The following is a 15,118-nucleotide window of genomic DNA, read 5'->3' as shown; positions in this document are numbered from 1 at the left end:
TCCCTAACAGAAGCTCTATATCCATTAAAAAATCACTTCCATTCTCTTCCCCCAGCCTCTGGTAATGACTATTCCATTTCCTGTCTCTGAATTTGACTATTGTAGCTACCTCATATAAATGGATCATACAATATTTGTCCTTTTATGTCTGGTTTATTTCACATAGCATATGGTTTCCAAGGTTCTTCCATGCTATAGCGTCTGTTCTTTTTTACAATTGAGTATTATTCCACTGGGGCTTCCCAAGTGCCTCAGTGGTAAAGAATATGCCTGTCAATGTAGCAGATGCAGGTTCAATCCCTGACTTAGGAAGATCCTCTGAAGGAGAACATGGCAACCCACTCCAGTATTCTTGCCAGGAAAATCCCATGGACAGAGGAACTTGGAGGGCTATAGTCCATAGGTCACAAAGAATTGGACATGACTGAGCGCTCCACTCCATTCAATATTGCACTATATAAATATATTCATTGTATGATATATCACATTTTGTTTATCCAGTTATATATCAATGAGCATTGGGACTGTTTCTACCTTTTGACTACTGCCAATAATGCTGTGAACAAGTATCTGAGTACTTGCTTTGAGTGTTTTTGGGTATATACCTAGAAGGGGAATTGCAGAATCATATGGTAGTTCTGTGTTTAATTTTTTAAAGAGCTGCCACACTCTTTCTCACAGTGGCTGCACCATTTTACATCCCACACATAATGTACAAGAGTTCTAATTTCTGCACATCCTCACCAACACCTATTACTTCACTTTGTTGTTTTCTGTCATTTGTTACACTAGAGTTACCCACTTACTCAGGAGTCATACATTGCTACAAGTCATGAGAAGTGACCAGGAGTGGAGAAGTCACTCACAGAAGTCCTGCTGTCTCTTTACTACCCCATCTGACCAGCTGACACTTTTTTCCTCGGAGAAGAGCAGCCTCTCCTTTCTCATTGCCTGCTGAATGGGCAAGTCATGTATGGTGATAGAATAACGCAGGAAAAAAGAGCTGCTTCCACCGACATCACATCCCTGGGTACCAATCTTCCTCACCACGTGATCACTGTCTTCTTTGGAGGTGTTGGGCTTGGAGAATGAGGTGGGGGGTAATTACTTTACAATATTGTGGTGATTTCCACCACACATCGACACGAATCAGCCAAGCGTGTACACGTGTTCCCCCATCCCAAAGCCCCCCTCCCACCTCCCTCCCCATCCCATCCCTCTGGGTTGTCCCAGTGTACCGACTTTGAGTGCCCTGTTTCATGCATCAAACTTGGACTGGTCATCTATCTCACATATGGTAATATACATGTCTCAGTGCTATTCTCAAAGGTGAGGATGGGATGATTTGAGAGAATTGAGTTCTTATGCAGGAAATAGGAATCTAGAAATTGAGTTAAGTAGGAATCCAGAAGAATATAGTCAGGCCAACTGGGGTGGAAATCAAAACAAAAATCAATGACTCAGTAGATATAACCAGCCTAGATAGCACCAAATGCTACCCTTGCTCTCACCTAGGATATTAGCATGAGGTTTCCCTTCACAAATAACTCCCCAGCTGCTTATTGTCACTCAGCAGTAGTTGAACAAGCCTGAAATGATGAACACAGGGAGAACAATGTTATGTCCTTTCCTGAGGGTGGGGGACAGTATTGCACTGGGGTGACCCTTCTGACCTCTCTCCAGCCCTGGCACACTCTTCTCAAAGGGATTAATATGACTCTTCAGCATAGACAGGAAATTTGCCCTGCAGATGCTAGACGCTGCCTCGTCTCTTTCTCCTAGAACCAAGCTTCCAACAGGGACCACACACCGTATTCTGCTGCTCCAGGACGTCATTTGACCACAAGAGCCACCACCAATTATCCAAAAGGGTCACCTGAGCCCAGCGCTCCCTATGACTAGATGGAAAATGTTGACGGAATCTGAGGTTTGCCATGAGCATAAGCCATATTAACTAACATCAGCTTTGCTCAGTAATAAAAGCAATTTGTTTGGACTCCATCCGTCAACTTTTGTTTTATTTTTTGATTGTTATCAGAACTCTTATGGAGAAGTTAGGTATGCATCATTGGTCGCCCTCTAAAATCCAACAGCAACTTGAAAAGGCACATGCTATTCAAATTGGAAAGGGACACATGAAAATGTATAACATATAGCCACTAAAGCAAGTCTCAAAAAAATTTCCAGGAACTGGTAACATACAAAATGTATTCCTCCTTGACTAAAGAGTCACTTAAGAGAAATCAGTAACTACAAGAAAACAATTTTAAAACTAATTCTTTAAATTACAAAATAAAGAGTTTATAAATAATTATAAAGTCAGAGGATATTTATAAGAAATAAGAAAATGCCTAAGATGGAAGGATTTTAAAAAACTGCGTATCAAAACTTGTGGGATATAGCTAAAGTACTTAGAATAAATTTCTGTTCTTATGTTTTACATTAGAAAAGAACAAAGGTTAAAAAAATGAAATAAGCATTAATAAGTTTTAAAAAGAACATCAGAATAAATATGGAGCAAGTTGAAGTAAGGGCATAATAATTTAAAAGCAGCCATTAATGAAATAAGAAGCAAAAGATAATAAAGAATTATGACAGCCATTATGAAAAGGAGTATGACTTTCCTGAAGAATTAAAAACTGAACTATCATATGATCCAACAATTCAACTTCTGGTCATATATCTGAAAGAATTGAAATCATTATCTCAAAGGCATATCTACTCACACAGGTTCACTGCAGTATTAATCACAATAGCCAGGATAGATATGTAAACAACTTAAGTGTTTGTCGATGAATGAATGGATAAAAAAGGTGTGATATATATGAATGCCACTTAGCCTTGAGAAAGAAGTAAATCCTGCCATTTTGTGACAACACAGATGGACCTTGAAGACACTGTGCTAAGTGAGATGTCAGAACCACAAACACCATATAAAAGCACTTACATGTATAATCTTAAAAAAAAGAAATCTGAACTTGTGAAATCAGAGTAGAATGGTGGTTACCACTGGCTAAGAGGTGGAGGAGTTGGGGGAATGCTGTTTAAGGGTAGTTGTGTTGTTTAGTAACTAAGTTGTGTCCGATTCCTTTGTGAGCCCCATGGACTATAGGCCACCAGGCTCCTCTATCCATGGGATTTTCCAAGCAAGAATACTGGAGTGGGCTGTCATTTCCTTCTCCAGGGGGTCTTCCCACCCCAGGGATCAAACCCAAGTCTCCTGCACTGCAGGCAGATTCTTTACCTCTGAACCACCAAAGAAGCCCTGTTGAAGGGTAAAACTTTATAATTAGTAGATAAATGAGTTCTGAAGAGCTAATAAACAACATAATGATTATAGTCAACCACATTATATTCTAAACTTCAAAGTTGCTAAAGAGACTAAATCTTAACTGTTCTCAACACATAAATGAAGTGATAAATATGTGACATGATAAAGGTACCAGCTGACACTCCTGTAGTAACTATATTGCAATATATGAATGTATTAAAGCAACACATTGTATACCTTAAACTCAATAGTGTTATGTGTCGATTATATCTCAATTTAAAAAAAAAATAATATAATGAAGATCAGCAAAGTCAAAAGATATCTCATAAAAGAAAAATACAATTCACAAATTTATAACAAGATAAAAAGAGAAAGAGAATAACATGACCACCACTACCACCACCAATAACAAAATAAACTGTATAAAATACTAAGTATCTCTAGCCAGATATAACTAGAGATACGGCAGATATTAAAATAATTATAGGTGAGTATTATTAAAAAAGTCTTCATGCTACTAAGCTAAAAAGCATAAAGGAAAGATACCAATTCTAAGAAAAACATATTTAGATCACTGTCATTTATTGAAGTATCATTGGTGACCTTAAGAAGATCAGCTTTAGAGGAGTGATAAGGTCAGATGCCTTGGCTAAAATGGAATTAAGAGAGGCTTGTAGGAGAGAAAATGAGGAAAATAAAGATACCTCTCAGAACATTCTTCTGTAAAGGACAAAAATGTTTGAAGTAAAGGAGGTTGAAAACTGAAAGTCTAGGACAGTGGTTCTCAATGGAGAGCAATTTTGCCCCCCAACCAGGGGACATCTGACAATATCTAGAAACATATTTTGTGGTTACAACTGAGGCTGTGAATGGTAAGAGGCAAGTATATATAGGAACTGTGCACCCTCTCCCCACCCTCCTACCAATGGAGGAGGCATGGAGGCTACGACAGGGGCATTATTATTGCAGGACTACAGAACTCCCTCTTAATTTGCTTGGAGAACAAAACTAAAAACTCTTCCTAGTGAGTTTAAAAGAGGCAGACTTTAGAATTACTCAAGGAAGAATGTGCAATCAACTAATGGTTTTCAAAAAGAAAAGAGGCTGGTTTTGGTTGTGAGATTCCCATCAACAGAAGCATTCAAACAAAAGTGGGTGACAAATTTTTTAAAATAAATTTGCATTCAATACAATCTGGAATAGATGAGTGCCCAGAATTACTTCTCAAATTTAGGACTCTGATTGGTTCAGACCTGAGACAAAGACACCGTCTAGACTGCGGTTCCCATAACATTTCATCATACAACCTGCTGGCTATCATCTCCCCTGGCTCCTCACTGCCAAGCTGCTAGTCCCTTACTGTATTATTAAAGTCCCAAACATGGCCACATTTCCTGAAAAGAGCTCCACTATTGCCTTTGAGCGTGTTTTCATTTCCAAGGCAATTCACAGAGATAGCTATTATATTTTTAATATACCTAGTATCTCACATTTACTTCTAAACAAATATGCTTTCTTCAAATTAAATATCAACCCTTGATGGTATAAGAAATTGTTTAAATAGCCAGCTTCTAAGTAATTTAAAATCATAGCAGAAACTTCATTTCCTAGCCATGGGGTATGTGCTACTAAAGTTGTCCTAATCAACTCAAAGTGGACTCTGCATCCTTATATGGCAGAAGTATTTATGAAGAGCATCTCAGCCTCATCTCTTGATTCTCTACATCAGCTCAGAGATCACACCGAAAAAGATGGCTATATTTCAACACTCTCCTTATCCCAATCACCAATAAGAAGATTGAATAAGTAATCAAAAACATCCCAACAAAACAAAGTCCAGAACTTAGTGGCTTCACTGGTTAATTCTACTAAACATTTAAAGAAGAACTAGTACCAATTATCCCCAAACTCCTCCAAAAATAAAGAGGAGGAAACACTTCCAAATTCATTTAATGAAGCAAGTTTTATTCTGATATCAAAGCCAAACAAAGACACTATAATAAAAGAGAATTATAGGCTAGCATCCCTAATGAACACTGATATAAAAATTTTCAACAAAATATTAGTAAATTGAATTCAGTGGTATGTTAAAAGGATCATACACTATGACCATGTGGGGTTTATTCCTGGGATACAAGGATAGTTCAACATATACAAATTAATAAATGTAACACATTACATTAATAGAATAAAAGACAAAATCATAAACATCTCAATAGATGCAGAAAAAAATATTTGAAAAAATTCAATATCCTCTTATGAGAAAAACTTACATTTGGTAGAGAAGGAATACATCTCAACACAATAAAGGCCATATACAACAAGCCCACAACTGACATCATACTCAACCGTGAAAAGGTGAGTGTCTTTAACATACAATAAAAGTATTTCCTTTAAGATCAGGGAAGAGATAAGCATGTCTACTTTTACCACTTTTATTCAGCATAATACTAGAAGTCTTAATGAGAGCAATTAGGCAAGAAAAGAAATAAAAGTCATTCAAATCAGAAAGGAAGAAGTAAAATTATTTTGGTTTACAGATAACAGACTATTACACCTACAAAACCCTAAAGACTACACCAAAAAAATCCCTGTTAGAACTAATAAACAAATTCAGTAAAGTTGCAGGACACAAAATCAATGCACAAAAATCAGTTGCTTTTCCATACACTAACAACTAACCATCAGAAAGAGAAATTAAGAAAACAATCCCAGGGATGATAGCATTACAAATAGTAAAGTACTTAGGAATAAATTTAACCAGGGATGTGAAAGATCTATACAATGAAAACTGTAAGGCACTGATGAAAAAATTAACAAAGGGACAAATAAACAGAAAGCCAGCCTGTGCTCATGGATTAGAAGAATTAATATTGTTAAAATGTCCATACTACCCAGAGCTATGTACAAATTCAATGGAATCCCTCTCAAAATTCCAACGGCGTTTTTCACAATGTAGAAAAGAAAATCTTAAAATTTGTATGGAACCATAAGACCCTGATGCTGGGAAAGATTGAGGGCAGAAGTAAGGAGCAACAGAGGATGAGATGGTTGGATGGCATCACTGACTCAATGGACATGAGTTTGAGCAAGATAGCAAAGGACAGGGAAGCCTGACAGATGGGATCCATGGGATCGCAAAGAGTTGGGCACAACTTAGCTACTGAACAACAATGGCAACAATGAAAGACCTCAAACAGCCAAAGAAATCTTGAGAAAGAGGAGCAAAGTTGCCGGTATTACACTTTTTTATTTTAAACCATATTGCTAATCTTTGCGAAACATAATAGTATGCTATTGGTATTGAGACATATAGATCAACGAGACAGAATAGAGAGCCCAGAAATAAACTCGTGAATATACAGTCAATTAATACTTAACAAAGAAACCAACAATATACAATTGGGGGAAAGTAGTCTCTTTAATAAACAATGTTGAGAAAACCAGATATCCATATGCAAAAGAATGAAGTTAGACCCCTATCTTTACCACTCACAAAAATAATTCAAAATGAATTAAAGAATTGAATGTAAGACCTGAAACTATAAAATTCCTAGAAGAAAATATGAGGTGGTGGGGGGAAATCTCCTTGCTATTGATCTTGGAAATTATTTTTTATATTTAACACCAAAAGCAAGAATAAACAAGTGGGACTGCATAAAAGTAAAAAGATTCTCCACAGCAAAGGAAACCACTGACAAAATGAAAAGGTGACCTATGAAATTGGAGAAAACATTTGCAAACCACATATTTAATATGGGGGAAGGAGTACATCAAGGCTGTATATTGTCACCCTGCTTATTTAACTTATATGCAGAGTACATCATGAGAAACCCTGGGCTGGAAGAAGCACAAGCTGGAATCAAGATTGTCGGGAGAAATATCCATAACCTCAGATATGCAGATGACACCACCCTTATGGCAGAAAGTGAAGAGGAACTTAAAAGCCTCTTGATGAAAGTGAAAGAGGAGAGTGAATAAGTTGGCTTAAAGCTCAACATTCAGAAAACTAAGATCATGGCATTTGGTCCCATCACTTCATGAGAAATAGATGAGGAGACAGTAGAAACAGTGCCAGACTTTATTTTTTGGGGCTCCAAAATCACTGCAGATGGTGATTGCAGTCATGAAATTAAAAGATGCTTACTCCTTGAAAGGAAAGTTATGACCAACCTAGAAAGCATATTGAAAAGCAGAGACATTATTTTGCCAACAAAGTTCTGTCTAGTCAAGGCTATGGTTTTTCCAGTGGTCATGTATAGATGTGAGAGTTGGACTGTGAAGACAGCTGAGCACCGAAAAATTGATGCTTTTGAACTATGGTGTTGGAGAAGACTCTTGAGAGTCCCTTGGACTGCAAGGAGATCCAACCAGTCCATCCTAAAGGACATCAGTCCTGGATGTTCATTGGAAGGACTGATGCTGAAGCTGAAACTCCAATACTTCACCACCTCATGCGAAGAGTTGACTTGTTGGAAAAGACCCTGATGCTGGGAGGGATTGGAAGCCGGAGGAGAAGGGGACGACAGAGGATGAGATGGCTGGATGGCATCAGCGACTCGATGGACATGGGTTTGAGTAAACTCCAGGAGTTGGTGACAGACAGGGAGGCCTGGCGTGCTGCAGTTCATGGGGTCACAAAGAGTTGGACACGACTGAGCAACTGAACTGAACTGAACGAGTATCAAGATATACAGGAACTCATACAAGTAAATACCAAAAAAAACAAACAAAAAATCCAATTAAAAATGGAAAATCACCTGAATAGACATTTTTTCCAAGGAAGACATACCTGAAAATGTTCTCATCACTAATCAGGGAAATGCAAAAAAATGAAACCTCACCTCACATCTATTAGGATGTCTATTCTCAAAAAGAAGAGACTACACATGCTAGCAGAGGTGTGAATAGTGAACCCTTGTATACTACTGGTAGGCATGTAAACTGGTGCAGTCACTATGGAAAGTAATATGGAGGTTCCACAAGACATTAAAGAGAACCACAACATGACCCAGCAGCCCCACTTTCAAATATATATCTAAAGGAAGCAAAATCATTATCTTGAAGACTTATCTGTATTCCCATGTTCATTATAGCATTATGCACAACAGCCAAGGTAAGGTAACAAACTAAGTGTTCATCAGAGGATAAATAGATAAAGAAAATGGGATAATATTCACATAATAATGTGTGCATACACACACACACACACACACTGGAATATTATTGAGCTTCTAAAAAGAAGAAAATCCTGCCAGTTGTGAAACATGGAAAAACCTGGAGGGCATTATGCTGAATAAAATAAGGCAAACAGAGAAAAGCAAACACTTCATCAGTTCAGTTCAGTTCAGTCGCTCAGTCGTGTCCAACTCTTTGCGACCCCATGAACCACAGCATGCCGGGCCTCCCTGTCCATCACCAACTCCCGGAGTCCACCCAAACCCATGTCCATCGAATCGGTGATGCCATCCAGCCATCTCATCCTCTGTTGTCCCCTTCTCCTCCTGCCCTCAATCTTTCCCAGCATCAGGGTCTTTTCACATGAGTCAGCTCTTCACATCAGGTGGCCAGAGTATTGGAGTTTCAGCTTCAGCATCAGTCCTTCCAATGAACACCCAGGACTAGCATCATTTACATATGGAATCTTAAAAACAATTTGAACTAATAGAAACAGAGGGTAGAGTGGTGGTGGCCAGGGGTTGGGGAGGTGGAGGAAATAGGGAAAGGCTGGTAAAAGGGCACAAACTTCCACTTCTAAGGCAAATAACTTTTGAGGATCTAATGTATAACATGGTTATTACAGTAGATAATACTGCACTGTTTAATTGAAATTTGCTAAGAGGATATTCTAACCTTGTATTCTAACTCATATTCTAACCCTTCCAAAAGAGGTAAATATATGAAGTGGTTATTAACTGATAGCAAAAATCCTTTCACAATGTATTTGCATATCAATCACATTGTGCACTTTAATTAAATAATAATTTTGTGTCATTTTACCTCAAAAAAAAAACTAGAAAAAAAAATAATGATCTTGCATTATATGATTTAGAAATAGAGGCAAATATGTGACAAAAAAACAGTAAAAATGACTGAGTGAAAAGTAAAAATATTTAGAAATCTTAATCTATTGATATAAAGTGTCATTATTTTAAGGGACACCGTGAAAAGGTAAAGACATATATTGTGTATGTATTAGTCACTCAGTCGTGTCTGACTCTTTGTGACTGCATGGGCTGTAGCCCCTCAGGCTCCTCTGTCCATGGGATTCTCCAGGCAAGAATACTGGAGTGGGTTGTCATTACCTTCTCCAAGGGATCTTTCCAACACAGGGATCGAACCTGGGTCTCCTGCATTGCAGGCAGATGCTTTACTATCTGAGCCACTAGGGATGCCTGATGTATGTATAAGATACATATTGTAAATCATAAAACAATCACTAATAAAAACATAAAGAGGCTTTTTTTTACCTAAGTAGTAAAAAAAAATGGAGGTAACATGGAATCTTAAAAAGATTTTAATTTCATGTTATAACAGCAGAGATGAGCACATTCTATAGAGACTATATGATCCAAAAGCCTAAAATATTTACCATCTGGTCCTTTACAGAAATAATTTATTGTCCCTTGGTCTATATACTCCAATTTACTCTCAAATTGGTCTTCAGAAAAATAGCTAAATGTGATATCCAAGAAAAACACCTCAAATATAAAGACATGGATAAGTTAAAAGTGGAAGATAGAAACAATTGTATCATATACACGTGAATTGTAAGCAAGCTGAGATGGCTAAGATAATGTCAGATGGAGCAGACTTCATAACAAGTATTACAGCCAGAGATAAAAAGAAAGGATAAAGTGGCTAATTCATTTTAAAAAATAGCAGTTTCAAATGTGTTTGCATTAATAACAGATTCAAAATGTATGAAGCAAAAACAACTGAAATGAGAAACAGACAAATCTGCAATTATGGTAAGAGGTTTCTACACTCTTCAGTCAGTAATGGATAGACAAGATAGACAGAAAATTAGTGAGTATAAAGAGGACTTGAACAGCACTATCAACAAACTTGACATAATTGATATTAATGAATATTTCATCCCCAAACAGCAGAACACACATTCGAGTTGGCAGAACATGCGCCAATATTAGTTCCAGTCAGCACGTTAGCAGCAGCAGATATTTGTAGTTCCAAAGGGTCCTAGGGGTTTGCAGACCCCAAGACTGTGGCTTCCTTTTCACTTCCTGGAATTCTGTATCATTTCTCTTGTATCAATACAACACTGGACAACTGGAAGCCTCACTGGTGGTCTGCTCTGTCAACAATCATTTCTCTAAAAGTGAGTCTTTCCATTGGGACTACGCCCCCTTGAATTTTATGACAGTTCACAGCACAAGCATGTAAAACATCCATACTAATTATACATTTAGCTGTAGGATCAATAAAAAAGATGCACTACAGTGGTCCAAACAGCCCCACCCAAGTGGTTATGGCACCTTCTGTCATAACGGAAACAAGAAACAGCCTGTCTCTCTCTTCCCCATCTCCCGCGCCAAACAGTATGAAGCAGCCAGGCTATGGTCAGGTACCTCCTTGGGTGCCTCCTTGGTTGCCTATGTGACCAACTATACAGAGACTGCTTAGTTTGGGAATTAATAAGCCATGCAGTCTGACACAGGTCTTCCCAGGTGGTGCTAATAGTAAAGAATCCACCTGCCAATGCAGGAGATATGAGACATGGGTCTGATAACTTGGTCGGTAAGATCCTCTGAAGTAGGAAATGGTAACCCACTCCAGTATTCTTGCCTGGAGAATCCCATGGGCAGAGGAGCCTGGCGGGCTACAGTCCATAGGGTTGCAAAGAGTCAGACATGACAGAAGTGACTTAGCTTGTACATGTATAGTTTGGCACATTCGTGAGTAATGTTCAGGGCTGTTCACTGACCATGGTAGACTGCCTGTCCTAAGATATACTAATAAAGTAAGCAAGTATTGATGTAAGGACAGATGGGCAAATAGGCCAATGGAACAAAAGAGAAGACCACATATGATGGAGAATTTAATATATGATAAATATAGAAATGGGCTTCTCTGGTGGCTCAGTCAGTAAAGAAGCTGCTTGCAATGCAGGAGACCTGGGTTTCATCCCTCTGTTGGGAAGATTCCCCTGGAGGAGGGCATGGCAATCCACCTCAGTATTCTTGCCTTGGAGAAGCCCCACGGACAGAGGAGCCTGGCAGGCTATAGCCCATGGGGTTGCAAAGAGTCGGACATGACTGAGCCTCTAAGCACACAAATATAGAAATAGAGCAGCACAAATCAAATCTGGTACATAATGTTAGGGAGAAAATAAAACTGCATCCCTTAATAACATCACATATAAAAATAGAATCCAGATAGATTGATGAAAGATAAAATAAAAAATCAATAGAAGAAAGTGTCAGAATATATATTTGTGAAGAGAGGTGGGGAAGAATTCTTTTTAACATCCTTTAAAAGCAGAAATCCTCAGTCATGCATGTGTTTTAAGTATAACTACACCAAAAATAACTGTTTTTGTTTAATGGAGAAGAGCATGGATAGAATTAACAGAGAAATGACAGGTTGTAAGAAAACATTTGCAATATCTAAAACTGACAATATACCAATATACAAGAAATTCCTTTAAGTCCACAAGATACAGATAACCCAAGGAAAAAATGGGCAAAAATATGAATAGGCAATTAAAATAGAACAGATCACAGGAAGAAGCCATTCAAGAGACGTTCACATTCTGTGCTAATCACAGACTCAAAGGTAAGCAATCATGAAATATCATCATATCCCTGGTTAAAATGTAAAGCTGGGCAATCCCAACTACTTGCAGGATGTAGGGATGTAGGAACCCATTCCTTTGGGAAGAAGAATTGATGAAGCTTCTTGAGAGCTATCTGTGGGCATTCAGTAATATCAAGTTTGCACACACTTTATGACCCAGCCATTATGCTCCCAGGAATGTAGCTTAACGAATTCTCGCATAAACCCAAAAGCAACATATACAAACATGCCCACCATGGCCTTCTTACAGTGATAGAGATTCAGAGCAATCTGAATGTCCATCACTGACTGGAAGAGTGGATAGATCAGGTCTGGTGAATACACACGGAGTTTTATGAACCTTTAGAAAGAATGGACAGGATGCTCACAGAGCCCGATGTCAGCATTTCACTGCTAAGTTAAAGAAGTAAAATGAGGTCTATAATTTACAATGATTTACATAAATTTAAAAAAAAGCAGGCACACAAGACAAAACCTAATTTGTAGAACTACATATAATCAAATGATACTAATACATAGGAAATAAATTCATATGTTTGTCAATGGTGAATGAAAAAAAAGAAAGTTGATAATGGGGACAAATAAGGAAAGTAAAAGAAAGAGGAAGGAAGGAAAGAAGGAAGGTGAGAGGGAGGGTGGAAGGGAAGAAGGGAGTGAGGAAGAAAGAAAAAAAAGAAAGGTAAGGAGGAAGGAAGAAAAGTCAAAGAAAGAAAATTGTTTTTTCTTTTGAAATAGTTTGAGAGCAATGGACTCAAGTAGAGATAACCACATAAGGAAAAGCACACAGCCAGGGAAGCATAAGTCTGTAGAAACAAAGGCAAATGACCCAATTTGGATGGAACATCAGAGCATTTCAAGAGGAACAGAAGATAAGCCTGAAAGGGTAAGTTGGTAGGCTGAAGTTGGTCTGTTTTTATCTGTCTTTAAAAAATAAGATATACACTTCACTAATATATAATATTATATATGGATTGACCCTGGAACTCAGGCTCACAATTGAAGACATTTGGTATCCACACGAGAGCAAATTTTCAAAAAGAGACAAATTCTGTCCTTTCTCCTAAAATCGATCCTCATTCTCTTCTGCCTCAGTGCAGCTCACTTCCACGGCACTTCCTGTGGTTCTGTGATGTCATTTCCTTTTGTAGCTATTAGTTCCCTGCCGCGTTTGTGGTTCACTCAACCCAGGCCTGTCTGGGAACAGATGTGATTTCCAGCTGTGTCTATGTACCAACCACAGTGGGTTCATTAATAACAATTATTAAGTACTTTATGATACAAATTGAGCCTGTAGCAATGAAGAAAACATCCAGTCACTTGTTTTATGGCCTCTAGACAGCGCGAACTATAAATTCCCATTATCTCAACATTATCAGCATTGGCAAATGGATCTAAGCATGAGTCATAAATAAAACTACCAAACAGCTCAATCATTCTGAAAAGAACAGAGCATAAATTAACACTTGACGACATAATGTTATATATGAACTTAAATAGTAGCTCAAGCCTTCCTGTCGGCTAATTATGCAAATTATTATTTTTAAAACTTATGTTGGTAGTCTCATGACTGGCTCACAATTAGAGTTCAATAAATACGCAGTCTGTACACTGCCCTCCCTTGACCTGAGAGCTCCCACTAATTACGTATGAAGAACAGCAAAAATAAAGAGAGAAAATTTTCAACTGAGAGAATGTTTCTCAGGACTACAGGGAGTAGAAAAAAATCACATTTTCTCCAAATACTACTTTGCATAGGAAAAATCATTTAATTGGGAAAGATTGATAGAAGAGGAGCCACAAAAACTGTATGCAATATTGTTTCCTGAGTGGTAGCACATATGGATTTTCAGTCAATTATAAAAGTATTTATTAAGTTACCACTCTGTGTTGGGTTATCGCTCAGTCATCCAAGCTGTCTTAAGTGATGAAGATGGAACAGAAAGATAAACACATGAAGGTGATTTTTGAAAGAAAGATAGCCAATAAACTTGGTAGGAACCAGAGACATGCAAATGAAAACCACAGATAGTATTTTTCATATTTTAAGTTAATTCCCCATATGGGGAGGAAGCAGTGAAATGGGAAATCTAATCATTGGCTAAAAGGCATCTAAAGAGTTCAAACTTGGCAGGTCACTTGGTAATATCTACCAAGGGCCCTAAAAATGCCCATGACTTTTTACATTAAGGTATAACTGACATACAACTTTACATTATTTTCAGGTACATGACATGGTGATTTGATGTTTGCATAAACTGGAAAATGATGACCATCTAGTTAACATACAAAAATATGGAACATTTCACAGATGTGAGTGTTATCTTGCACAAGGGCCAGGCCAATCTCTGTATTGGTTCAATGTGATAGATGTGCTGCCCAAGTGGGCCTAGTGTCCATAACTTCTGACCACTACATCTTCTAGTTCTGGAAAATTTTTCCTGTACCAATTTGACCCCATTTATAAAACAAAAAAATAGCAAATAAAAAGATTCATTAAGGGAATGGAGAATAGCTAAAATAAAGTCTGCAAGGAAATGGTTAAATAACTCATGCTTCACCCATAGTATGAACTACTGCTGTGCCTTCAAAAATTATTTTATGAAGATCGTTTAATATGAAAGTGTTCACGGAGCACTTTAAACAGGTTGCAAAATGGTATGTATAATTTCAATTATTAACCATATTAGGAAGTTTTTACATACAACTATACATACACCCATACACAAGGCTAGAAGAAATACCCTAAAGTATAAAAAGTTTTTCCACATGATGGTATTATGAATATTTTTATCATCTTAATAATTTTCTGTCTTTCTAAAAAAAAAAGTTCAGCAGGAGAGAGCAATTCACATTTTTCCCCAGGCCTCCTATAACCTGTATTCAATGGGTCTGTCCAACACTGTCTTTCACAAAACTTAACATTAAACTGGTCAAACTCACTTTCTCACTGTCCCCAAATGATGCTCTGCTTTCCAAATCAGCCTTCGTTCAAATTCCATTTCACATGTGTGCTCAAGACAACAAAATTAG

General features: G+C 37.7%; 1 non-coding gene across 1 annotated transcript; it reads right to left on the bottom strand.

Moving 5' to 3' along the window:
* Positions 1–14,374: 14,374 nt before the first annotated feature.
* LOC122677358 lies at positions 14,375–14,475 on the bottom strand. The gene has a single exon (XR_006335754.1). It is a non-coding gene; the product is annotated as a U6 spliceosomal RNA (small nuclear RNA).
* Between the last annotated feature and the right edge of the window lie 643 nt (positions 14,476–15,118).

The sequence above is a fragment of the Cervus elaphus genome, chromosome 2 (assembly GCF_910594005.1).
Source record: "Cervus elaphus chromosome 2, mCerEla1.1, whole genome shotgun sequence".
NCBI classification, from domain to species: Eukaryota; Metazoa; Chordata; class Mammalia; order Artiodactyla; family Cervidae; genus Cervus; species Cervus elaphus.
This window is presented reverse-complemented; position numbering and strand designations above follow the sequence as displayed.